The sequence below is a fragment of the Mesoplodon densirostris genome, chromosome 18, assembly GCF_025265405.1.
Source record: "Mesoplodon densirostris isolate mMesDen1 chromosome 18, mMesDen1 primary haplotype, whole genome shotgun sequence".
In the NCBI taxonomy this organism is placed as follows: domain Eukaryota; kingdom Metazoa; phylum Chordata; class Mammalia; order Artiodactyla; family Ziphiidae; genus Mesoplodon; species Mesoplodon densirostris.
In genome coordinates, this window is record NC_082678.1 from 5,520,856 (window position 1) to 5,533,211 (window position 12,356).

General features: G+C 42.5%; 1 protein-coding gene across 1 annotated transcript in view; it reads left to right on the forward strand.

Annotated features, from left to right (window-relative positions):
• WIPF2 (WAS/WASL interacting protein family member 2) overlaps positions 1-12,356 on the forward strand; it is a 40,844-nt gene that overhangs the window by 7,099 nt on the left and 21,389 nt on the right. The window lies entirely within an intron of this gene.

The window sequence follows — 12,356 nt, forward strand, 5'->3', positions numbered from 1 at the left end:
CCGCGGCATGTGGGATCTTCCCAGACCGGGGCACGAACCCGTGTCCCCTGCATCGGCAGGCGGACTCTCAACCACTGCGCCACCAGGGAAGCCCTGACTGTTTTTTTTGTAAGCCTCATGGGGCTGGAGAGAGAACACAGATGTTCTTATTGTGAACTACTGAATATAATTTGTCATACCCATCATCTAGGCCATATGTCTTAACATGATGCCTACGACTTATTGGACATGCAAATGAATCAGTAGCTCAAGGGCCGTTATAACTCTGAATATATGAAAACAATTTTATCTGCTATATCTGCTGTATATATATTTTTTGTTTGTTTTTTGGGTGTTTTTTTTGCTGTACGTGGGCCTCTCACTGTTGTGGCCTCTCCCGTTGCGGAGCACAGGCTCCGGACGCGCAGGCTCAGTGGCCATGGCTCACGGGCCCAGCCGCTCCGTGGCATGTAGGATCTTCCTGGACCGGGGCACGAACCCGTGTCCCCTGCATCAGCAGGCGGACTCTCAACCACTGCACCACCAGGGAAGCCCTGCTGTATATTTTATATTGGTGTTTGTTCAGGAATCACAGTACTCTTCCCCAAAGCCCAGGTGGTCCTGTTTGATTTAGTACCTTTCTTGTGTAATTGGATCAGCTTGCCCTGTTTTCATAACTCAAAGTAGACTCTTGGTTTAGCAGACCATCACTAGTGATCAAGGAATGAAAATGTGCAAATTTTTCTAGCATTTCAGCAAGGAGCATATATGTATCTGATGGCTTAAGGGTGTTAACAGCGAGAGAAAGAGACTCTTCAGTGAAAGTCATAGCTTTGTTATAAGATTATCTGTGGTGAGTTGGGACTTAATATATTATCTTTGAAATGAGGCATGACACTTCTCTCCATGTTGAGTCTGGATCAACGTTTTATGGAGCATCTGCTTAAATTTTCTTTCAGGCCTTTTTTAAAAAAATTAATTTATTTTTGGCTGCGTTGGGTCTTCATTGCTGCATGCGGGCTTTCTCTAGTTGTGGCGAATGGGGGCTACTCTATTGTTTGCAGCCTTCTCATTATGGTGGCTTCTCTGGTTGCAGAGCACAGGCTCTAGGCGCGCGGGCTTCAGTAGTTGTGGCACATGGGCTCAGTAGTTGTGGTTCGCGGGCCCTAGAGCACAGGCTCAGTAGTTGTGGTGCATGGGCTTAGTTGCTCCACAGCATGTGGGATCTTCCTGGACCAGGGCTCGAACCTGTGTCGCCTGCATTGGCAGGCGGATTCTTAACCACTGCGCCACCAGGGAAGCCCAGGCCTTTTCTTAATGGAGACTGTCATCACTGATTTTCCTTACTTCTGACTGTTCTGTGTATAAGCTTTCTACTTTTATATTTGGGGTGTGCAAATGAAGGAAGGCACACAGAAGTTGAGGGCTGGTACTATGAGATGGCCAACCTAGAGTGAGAAGAGCTGTTTTTTGTCGTCAGTGACTAGGTTTCAGCCTACCTGGTAACAGTCTTTTAATCTCATTAACAGTTTCTTAGAACTTCTAAAGATATTTTGACAACAGATGGTTATTTTTGTTTTTCAATTAGTTGCATTAAATTGAGGAGAAGACCTTTTAAAAAGGGGGCTAAGGTAATTGATTTTAAGATTTATCCCTCTATTTTTGTGCTTACCTTTGCAGTTAAATTTTGGTCACGAATTCTCATAGTGGCCTGGAAGTTCCTCCCATATTTGACCTGTGGTGCAGTGAGCTCTGGGGTGGTGAACATTGTTTGGTTACACTCAGGCTGTGCCAGAGATTCGGGTTGCATTAGGCAGCCTGCTTCCATTACAGTTGAGTGAGACACGGGTTATTTTGGTTTGTTTGGGATTTTCTACTCTCTTTAACTGCATTGGTAACAGATCCAGTACTGACCTCATTTTTTTGAAATTTTGGTCAGTCTGAAGCTTGGTTTTGCTTATACGGTATTAGATTTTTTTGATTTTTAGTAATTAAATTTAAAAAATCAATATAGTAAGAATACATCATTTAAAGAGTCAAATAGTACTGTAAGTCTTACAATTTAAAAAGCTGCTCCATTTCTCCTTATTTGTCCTCAATCACTTTGAATACTTCTGGTATTTTTTTCCTGATGTATATTACCTTCATGTTTCTACATAGTATACTCGCACTGTTATGTCTTGGTTTTTTAATTCTTAGATAATATCTATTGAATTTCTACTGTGGACACTGAATTTTGCATTCTTATGCTGCTTTTCAATTTTGCATTCTTACGCTGCTTTTCACGCTCAACCCTTCCTGCTATCTGCCTAATAGAGATATATCACAATCTTAATTAAATCAATATTTTGTATATTTTTGTGTTATATATCAGGATTCAAATAGAAAAACCAACCATTCTTGATATTTCACAGATTACCAAATCATTGGAAGGCCAGGGGAGCATAGGTCAGGGAAAGCCACTTGCGGGGATTGTAAGAAACTGCAGCCATTAATAATCTTGGCTGCCTTAAACACCAAAGCAGGCAATTTACAGAATATTGAAAACTGCTGCAAACCACATGTCTGTCATCTGTTGGAGGCCACACACCTGCTCATTGCTCCTGGAAGGTCAGTAATAGCATCTACCTTCCTTCCATCTTCCAGATCTTGAGTGAATGAGTTGTGTCAGTGGAATTTAAACCACAGCCCCGTTGACAGGGGATTCTAGGAAAAGTAGTTCCTAGACCTCCAGCCTCCCTCCTATCCCATGAGTCCAGAATGGAGTAGATGTGACTGTTATCAAAAGAAGGGAAAAAAAAGGGCTTCCGTGGTGGCGCAGTGGTTGAGAGTCCGCCTGCCGATGCAGGGGTCGCAGGTTCGTGCCCCGGTCCGGGAAGATCCCACATGCCGCAGAGCGGCTGGGCCCGTGAGCCATGGCCGCTGAGCCTGCGCGTCCGGAGCCTGTGCTCCGCAATGGGAGAGGCCACAACAGTGAGAGGCCCGCGTACTGCAAAAAAAAAAAAAAAAAAGAAGGAAAAAAAAAAGCATCCAGTATATTGACTGTGTACTATGATTATATTTCCTTCTTTATACTTTTTTTCCCTAAGTATAATAATTGCCTTTTTTCTTTCTTTTTTTTTTTTTGCTTGATTTTCTGAGTGTCAATCATTAATTTGTCCCTAAACTTGGATGAAAGTTTCTCTTTTCAGTACACTCGAACACGTTAGTAGAATCTCTTCCAGAGGGTTTATGAAAAAAGGTCTATAGGAGGGGGTGCATTTTTTGAGGTCTTGCATGTCTGAATCATCTCTTTTCTACCCTCACGCTGGTTGGTAGTGTGATTAGATATAAAATATTATGTTGGGGATCATATTTCTTTGGAAATTTTAAGCCTTTGTGGTTTTCTAACTTTCAAAAATCATATTGTCAAGTTTGATGCTATTCTGATTCTAGATTCTTTGTGTGGGATCTGTTTTTTCTCTGAGAGATTTTAGCGTCTTGTCTTTACCTGCACCCCCTGGAAGACTCTGCAGTGGAAGCGCAGAGTCTGAATCACTGGACTGCCAAGGAAGTCCCATTTAGGGTCTTGTCTTTATCCCTGGTATTCTGAAATGCAGTGATGTGCCTTGGGATGGTTATTAGAATTCATCATGCTTGGGAATTCCCTGGTGGTCCAGTGGTTAGGACTCCACGCTTCCACTGCTGGGGGCCCAGGTTTGATCCCTGGCCAGGGAACTAAGATCCCACAAGCCCAGTGGTGCGGCCAAAAAAAAAAAAATCATCATGGTTGACCTTCAGTGGGTGTTTTCAGTCTGCAACTTATTTCCATCTGTCTTGGGAAGTTTTCTTGTATTAACATCTTTTATAATATATTCTCTCTCTGATAATTATTTCTCTCTTCTCTCTTTCTGGGAACCCCTTTCTGGGAATCCAGATGGTGAAACTCCTAGAATGGCCCTGTAATTTTTTTTCCCTTGTGAATTTTTTTTTTCATTCAATTTTCGGATAGCCTTAGTTTTTTCTTCCAACTCTTCTATTGTATTTTTAATATTTGCTATCAATTAAAAAATTATTTATTTATTGGCTGCGTTGGGTCTTTGTTGCTGCATGCGGGCTTTCTCTAGTTGCGGTGGCGAGTGGGGGCTACTCTTGGTTGTGGTGTCCGGGCTTCTCATTGTGGTGGCTTCTCTTGTTGTGAAGCACGGGCTCTAGGTGCACGGGCTTCAGTAGTTGTAGCACGCGGGCTCAGTAGTTGTGGCTCGCAGGCTCAGTAGTTGTGGTACGCGGGCTTAGTTGGTCCACAACATGTGGGATCTTCCCGGACCAGGGCCCAAACCCCTGTCCCTTGCATTGGCAGGTGGATTCTTAACCACTGCACCACCAGGGAAGTCCTTGCTATCAGTTTTTTTAATTTCCAGGAAATTTCTTTGGAATTTTATATATAAATATTTTTGCATGTTGTCAGGAATTGTGTTTTGTTTGCTTTGATTCCTGTCTTTCATGTTAGAGGTTTTCTTGAAATGTCTGATAATTCTTGGCTATCTATGTCTATTCATTTTTAAGGATGAGGCACTAAAAAGCTGAGTGTGGAGCCCTGGCTCATCAAGTGGTGGGCACCATTTTAGGGTGAATTGGCACTGGTCACTTTCCTCAGAGAGGGCTGCTCCAGTCTTCTGCCTAGAGAGTATAAGCCCAGCAGCAGGTGTTTTTGGAGCCAAGTGGGAGAAGAGAGCTGGGGATGGGGGAAGAGGTCTCATTGTTGAGTACAAATTAGACTTTCACTTGATCCCTCTGTTTTCATTATGGCTCTGCTGCCCTTAGCTGTGACTGGTCCCTTGGTTCAAGAGGCCCTCTGGTTCAACTTCTCTCATCTTCTGCCAGGCATCATGGGGGGAGGGGACAGAGAGGATGGAAGAATCTTATTTCTTATACAGACTTTCAACCAATTCTGTTTTAGTCCCTCCTACACTCCTTTATCCAGAGGTATTAGGTGCCTCCAATTTCTGAGCCTTTTCTGAGATTCTGTGGTAGGAACCTGCTTGCTTCTTACTGCTGCAAGCATTTAGCTTTTTCCTTTCTGTGAAGTTATTTATCACTAGTGCATCTGCTTTCCAGCTTCCAAAATTTTGTTGACATCTCTCTTTATGTTGTCTCCTTCCCCGTTTTTTTTTTCTTTTTTGAAGTTTATGCCTTAAAAAATTCCTTTGCTTGGGCTTCCCTGGTGGCGCAGTGGTTGAGAGTCTGCCTGCCGATGCAGGGGACACGGGTTCCTGCCCCGGTCCGGGAAGATCCCACATGCCGCGCGGAGCGGCTGGGCCTGTGAGCCATGGCCGCTGAGCCTGCGCGTCCGGAGCCTGTGCTCCGCAGCGGGAGAGGCCACAACAGTGAGAGGCCCGCGTACCGCAAAAAAAAAATTTTTTTTTAAATCCCTTTGCTGTAATTTTGATGGTGTTTATGTGTGATAAATGCACAGACATATTCATGTTTAACCAGCGTATTCATCACCTTTTCTTCACTGAAACCCATTCAGATAGCAGTTGATTGCTAATGCTCCTTTAGAGCACTGTTTTCCAGACTTCCCTAACACCAAGAATACTTAAGGTGCTCATTGAAAATACAGATTCCCAGATCTCTCTCCTGCAAAATTTCTGATTTTAGTAGGTCTGGATTAGGGCCCAGCAATCTTTTTTGTGTTTGATTTTTAAACAAATGCCCTAGGATGTGTCTTATCTTCAGACAAGTTTGGAAGCTCTGTTTTAGAAGGATCTTCTAAACCATTTATTGCTATCCTAAGTTGCTTTTGTATTCCGACTATGTTTTAGTCTGTCTAGCTTTGGTCTGGATTTCTAAATTAGAATGTGTGTCCTTCATCTGATTAACTCCTCTCTTCTGTAGTTAAATGCTGGCTAATGGTAATAACTTTGGCCTTGTATGACTCCATTTTTTTAGCCAACATTTGTAAACCCACTGGTTCCTGGGATATGTGGGTGGGGAGGAAATATTAGTTATGAACATTGAGCTTCTCTGCATCATTTCACTATCCAAATCCAGGAATCTGTTTTTTGTATTTGAAATGGAAAATTGACTCAGGCCTTAAAAACAAATATACTAATTATCTGCCTTAGATTTATGCAGCATCATTTTTGGAGATGTTAAAGCACTGTGATTTGAAGTTTGTTTTTAACTTTGACAATATGAGAGGGCACATTCTCTTCTTTTTGTGTTGTAGATCCCTAGGCCTTGGAAGGAAAAACAGTTATCTTTTATTGTTGGTATGTAAAACACCTAGAAATGAGGTGTTTGCCGCTGCTCCTTGGTTGCTGTGAGTCGCTTGGAGATCAGGAGCTAAATAGTACCTGTCCTAGCTATGTTGTAGAGGCCAAGTGTAGTACCCTAGTACTCAGGTGTTGGAAGTCTTGCTGTTATTAGCTAAAATGCAGCCTGAGGAAGCCATGTCGGCTCTGACATAGATTTACATTCTAAGATGAACAGCTCTATCAAAACAGCTCTAGTAGAATTTTACAGGTTTCATTGAAACAGTTTAGCTGAATGAAGTCACAAAAAGTGCTAAATCTAAAGTGTTATTGTCTTGGGAGTTCCCTGGTGGCTTAGTGGTTAGGATTCCAGGCTTTCACTGCCATGGCCTGGGTTCAGTCCCTGCTCGGGGAACTGAGATCTCGCAAGCCGCGCGGCCAAAAAATAAAAATAAAGTGTGATTGTCCCATTGACTATGAATCACTGGCTATGTTTTGAAGCACTGCAGCACTCTGAACTATTACTGATTTACTGCAGTTGACTATTTTCTATATATGTTCCCCCACCTTCCCAATACTTCAGTGCTTTCAGGATAGTAGGATTTTCTCTTTGCTTTGAGGGGTGTGGTAGGGGCCAGGGATGTTTGGTGAGGTCATTCCCTGATCTCTGTTTAGGACGATTTTCAGGTACTATGTTTACAATTGCTCTTGCATTAGTTATCTCTAGCCGTCTTTTTAATGAAGCCATTTTTCACAGATGTGGTTATTTGATTGCACACAAGAGTAGACTTCTCATTGATTTGTGATCATTTTAGATGAGAGGACTTGGCTGCTGGGTTGCCCTGTAACTGGGAATCATAACCTGTGGTACCTAATATTTACCACATCAAGTCGTCTATGAGTATGTAGGCTTCTGAGTTTATGTTTTTCGGGCTTTTGAAAAATAATCTGAGACAAGAGGAAAGAGTCATATTAGGGGGAAAAGCTGCATTTGGGGATGTATACTTATGCTCTTATTAGGAAAATTATATTTGAAAGGATTTCATCATATGATTTCATCATATCTTTCTTTTGCCTCTATCCTTTTCTCTTCTAGGGTTGTGTTCTGCTTGTAACAGTGAAAAATCATTGAGGTAAAGAGTAAAACATCCAGGTTTAGTTGTAGAAGTCTAGGACTTTCAGTTTGAATTATCATGGTGTGCGTGTGATTTTTTAAAAATTAGTTTACTTATTATTTATTTTTGGCTGTGTTGGGTCTTTGTCGCTGTGCGTGGGCTTTCTCTGCTTGCGGCAAGTGGGGGCCACTCTTTGTTGCGGTGCGCGGGCTTCTCATTGCGGTGGCTTCTCTTGTTGTGGAGCACGAGCTCTAGGCACGCGGGCTTCAGTAGTTGTGGCTCGCAGGCTCGGTAGTTGTGGCACGCGGGCTCTAGAGCACAGGCTCAGTAATTGTGGCTCACAGGTCCAGTTGCTCCGCAACATGTGGGATCTTCCCGGACCAGGGCTCGAACCCGTGTCCCCGCATTGGCAGGCGGATTCTTAACCTCTGTGCCACCAGGGAGGTCCCTTTGTGATTTTTAAAAAAATTACTTGTTGGATCAATCAGATTTGCTGCAGAGTTGAATTTCCATGATGGAATATGCGTGCAGTTGGAAAAGTGATTTTTTTTCCCTTCATGGAGTAACCTTGGAATTTTAATTAATTCCATTTCTACATGTGATAGAAATCTGTTTCACCAGGTTTGACTGAATTGAATTTCAAGGGGGAGGGAGCACCTTTTCCATTGAGAGACGAGGGCTGTAGATTATTTTCAGACTATATAAAGCTTTTTTGTGGGGGGAAGGGTGGTAAAATATGAATAACAAGAATGTTACTCTAGTCTGTTTCCTTGTATTTTAGAGAAACCAAAAATGCTTTAGTGGAAACTCTCTGCTGTATTCTGTCCTAGAACGCGTGGAGGCGTGTTCATAGTTCAGTGTTGACATCAGTTCCTCTGTAATTATAGGAACCTGTTTGGCTCCTGCTGGTCGTTAGTCTCCTGCAGTGGCATGCGAATACTCTTAGGCAGTAGCCCCTGGCTGTTCTCCCATGTGGGGTTCTGTGACTTAGGAACTGGATGCCATTATGCCACTGTGGTAACGAGCCCCTCCTTCCCCATACTGTGCTGCTTTTCAGGAGCAAGGTTGACGGGCAGGTGGACAGGTAGGCAGACTGCCATCAGGGGACTTTTAACCCTGGAAGGCTTCCAGTTAGCACCTAGGTCCCTAGCTGTACTCAAGCCAACGAGAGATGAGGTACAGTCTGTGGGATTAGTGAACGAGATAACTGATGGAACTTGTTTACTTTGGGTGTGAAGCTGTTGGTTTGTTTAGACTTCTTTGGTATAATAGGCATATTGGATGGAGAAGGATACTACTTTTGGGTTTGGAGGATGGCCTACAGAGGCCTCAGATTTCATCTCCTCTCACTCTTCACCTCACCCTGTTCTAGTTACTCTGGCTTTTTCACTAGTTCTCTAACATATCAAGCTCATTACTACCTCAGGGTTTTTTTTCCCTTTGATGTTTGTGAATTCTTTTTGGAATGCTCTTTCCCCAGATGTTTCTAGGGCTTGGCTGTTCATGCAGAGACTTCTTTGGAGAGCCAGCCCCCAGCCCCCAGACCTCTCCTCATCTAAGAGAACACTATACCCTACTCCTGCACTCTCCCTTTATGATTCTCTTTTTTTCATTCTTTTTGTCAGTAATGGAAATGTTGAGATTATATTTGTTTCCTTGTTTATCTTTTCCTCTAGAATATAGGCCCAAAGATTGTAAAAAATTGTCTAGTTCAGCCTCTAGAACAGGGTGTATCAACCTCAGCATTATTGACATTTTTGGACGGGAAAACTCTTTGTTGTGGGAGGTTGCCCTGTGCACTGTAGAGTGTTTAGCAGCATGCTTGTTTTCTGTCTCCTAGATGCCAGCAGCACCTCCTAGTCATGACAGTCAAAAATGTCTCCAGACATTGCCAGCTGTCTCCTGGGGGACAAAATCACCCCGCTTGGGAACCATTGTTATAGAACAATGCCTTGGCACCTAGTGGGTGCTCAGTAAATGTTTATTATATGACAGATGGATTAATGAATGAATAAATTCAGCAAGTTAAGCAAGTTAAGATTTTTTGGAACACTGAACTACACATGTGTATATAGCCTTGTGTTTCTTCCTTACCTCTTTTCTTGTCTTTTCCATTTCTGGCACATTGATCCATCCTTCACTGCTTTTTTCCTTCAACTCAGACTTGCTTGCTCTTTCAGACAATGCTACTTTTAAATTTGGTTCGGTTCAACAAGTGACAGATGAGCCCCTACTCTGTGCTGTAAAATAATAGGAAAGAGCTATAGAAGGATATGGTGCTGTCTGTGCTTAAGAGCTCATTGGGTAAAATGGACACAGATACATGAAATGTTCCTCTAAAGTTTCTTAGTTCAGGGTAATGTCTAAACTGGTACCAGGGCCATTATAGGGTTCTTTGAGGAATAGTTGTTAAATGAAACGCTTATCAGAATGGGGTGATTGCTGTTGAATTTCGAATCCAGTTTTAAGAAAAACCTACCCATTCAGGGAATTCCTTGGTGGTCCAGTGGTTAGGACTCTGCACTCTCACTGCCAAGGGCCCAGCTTCGATCCCTGGTCGGGGAACTAAGATCCTGCATGCCGCACGGTGTGGCCAAAAAAAACCTACCTAATCATTTTCTATTTATTTTCATTGTTGCAGTTACCCTTGGTTTCTTGCTATTGATTCTGTGAGTAACATGGTTGAGAAATATGAAAAATGGGCTTGCTCATTTTGCACTTGTTTGATGGGAATGTTTCTAGGGTTGGTTATTTTGGTAGTGAACAGCTGATTCATCAATGGTTCTTTTTTTTTAATATCCGTAAAACCTTTTTAAAAAAATTATTTATTTACTTATTTATATTTATTTTGGCTGTGCCGGGTCTTAGTTGCAGCACATGGGATCTTCGTTGTGGCATGTGGACTTCTTTAGTTGTGGCATTTGGACTTCTGAGTTGCGGCATGTGGACTCCTAGTTGCGGCATGCATATGGGATGTAGTTCCCCGACCAGGGATTGAACCCAGGCCCCCTGCATTGGGAGCTTGGAGTCTTACCCACTGGACCACCAGGGAAGTCCCATCAGTGAGTTTTTAAACGTCCTTGCTTGGAAAATCTTGCCACCTCTATCCACCTGGTATGAAAATTCACCAAACAAAAACCCCATTGTCTGTTATGTGACTTTTCTTTGTCCTAGAGCAACTGATTTTTCTCTTTCTGCTGACTATTTATGTTCCATTTCTCATACTGTTAGAGAGGTGTTTTGTTTGTTTGTTTGTTTTTTGAACTATGGGGTCAGAAGAATTCCATTGGGGGAACATTTGGAACCTTTTCCTCTTGAAGACACAACTGTCTTCTCTTTAGATGATCTGGAGACAGAGTAAGTAGACAGAGCTAAATGCTCTTTCAGTGAGAATCTTGAAACGTCTCTTTTAACTGTTTCTCTGGTTCTTTATATTGCGAAGGGGTTTAATATGATATTAAAGAATTGAACATGTATTGGGCTTCCCTGGTGGCGCGGTGGTTGGGAGTCCGCCTGCCGATGCAGGGGACACGGGTTCGTGCCCCGGTCCGGGAAGATCCCACATGCCACGGAGCGGCTGGGCCCGTGAACCATGGCCGCTGAGTCTGAGCGTCTGGAGCCTGCGCGTCCGGAGCCTGTGCTCCGCAACGGGAGAGGCCACAACAGTGAGAGGCCCGCATACCGCAAAAAAAAAAAAAAAAAAAAAAAAAGAATTGAACATGTATTTAACAAAGGAGAGAGAGTTTTCTTGTTGACATCCCAAATGCCTGTCCATATGACTGAGTCTTGTAAGATAGAACTAAGGCCCTTGAGACTTTGCTGGGGAGATGGCCTACTTAAAAATGTTCAAGGTCAGGGTTTTTTTTTTTGTTTTTTTTTTCCCCCTGTGGGATTTTGTTGGGTACTTTGGTACAAAAACTGTAATTTACTCTGTAATCAAAGCTGAGATCAAAGGAGAGTGCTGTTACCTGAGGTCACTCAGCATGAAAGTGGATGTCACTAAGATTTAGATTTAAAATAAAAATTTTTTTCTTTGTAAAATAACTTGGTATTGAAACCTGAGTTTTATAACAGCAGAATACCATTCGAGTGAAGCCCTCAAATTGTAATGGTAAGTGGAATACCTCTTAGATCTTTTAAAATATATGATAAAAAGCAACAACTAAATTGGATGCTTCATTTATCAAATGTAAAAGGAAGTCGTTTCTGTCTTTGTCCTCAGGAGGTTTCCTGCTCCTAAAGTGTAGGAATATTTGAAAATTGAATAGAAAAATAGGTTTTGTCTTCTGAGGAATAGAAGAAAGCACTTTTTAAAAGTGCATTGCTTGAGTTTTATGGAGACTTATCTCTGAATTCTGTGATAAATTTGACATTAAGAAGACTTGAAATAATGCTCTCTGATCTTTATTTCAGAGAAACTGACTCCTGAGGATGTGAAAAGCTATCATGGTTTTTAAGTGGAAAGGCTTAAGAAGGGAATGAGAATTTTTCTGAAAATCAGGGACTCTGAAGAACACAGATGGTGAGGTTTGTAGTTCTAATTTAATAGATCAGAAAGGAAAGACTTAATTCCATGATGAACCCTCTTTTTTCCTTTTTTTAGTTTAATCTCAGGTTTAACTTCAGGGATGTTAGATTCTTTTTTTAAAAAATAAATTTATTTATTTTATTTATTTTTATTTTTGGCTGTGTTGGGTCTTCGTTGCTGCGCATGGGCTTCTTCTAGTTGCGGCGATCGGGGGCTACTCTTCATTGCTGTGCGCGGGCTTCTCATTGTGGTGGCTTCTCTTGTTGCAGAGCATGGGCTCTAGGTGCGTGGGCTTCAGTAGTTGTGGCACGTGGGCTCAGTAGTTGTGGCTCGCGGGCCCTAGAGCGCAGGCTCAGTAGTTGTGGCACACGGGCTTAGTTGCTCTGCGGCATGTGGGATCTTCCCAGACCAGGGCTTAAACCTGTGTCCCCTGCACTGGCAGGTGGATTCTTAACTACTGCACCACCAAGGAAGCCCACGTCATTTGTTCTTAACCGA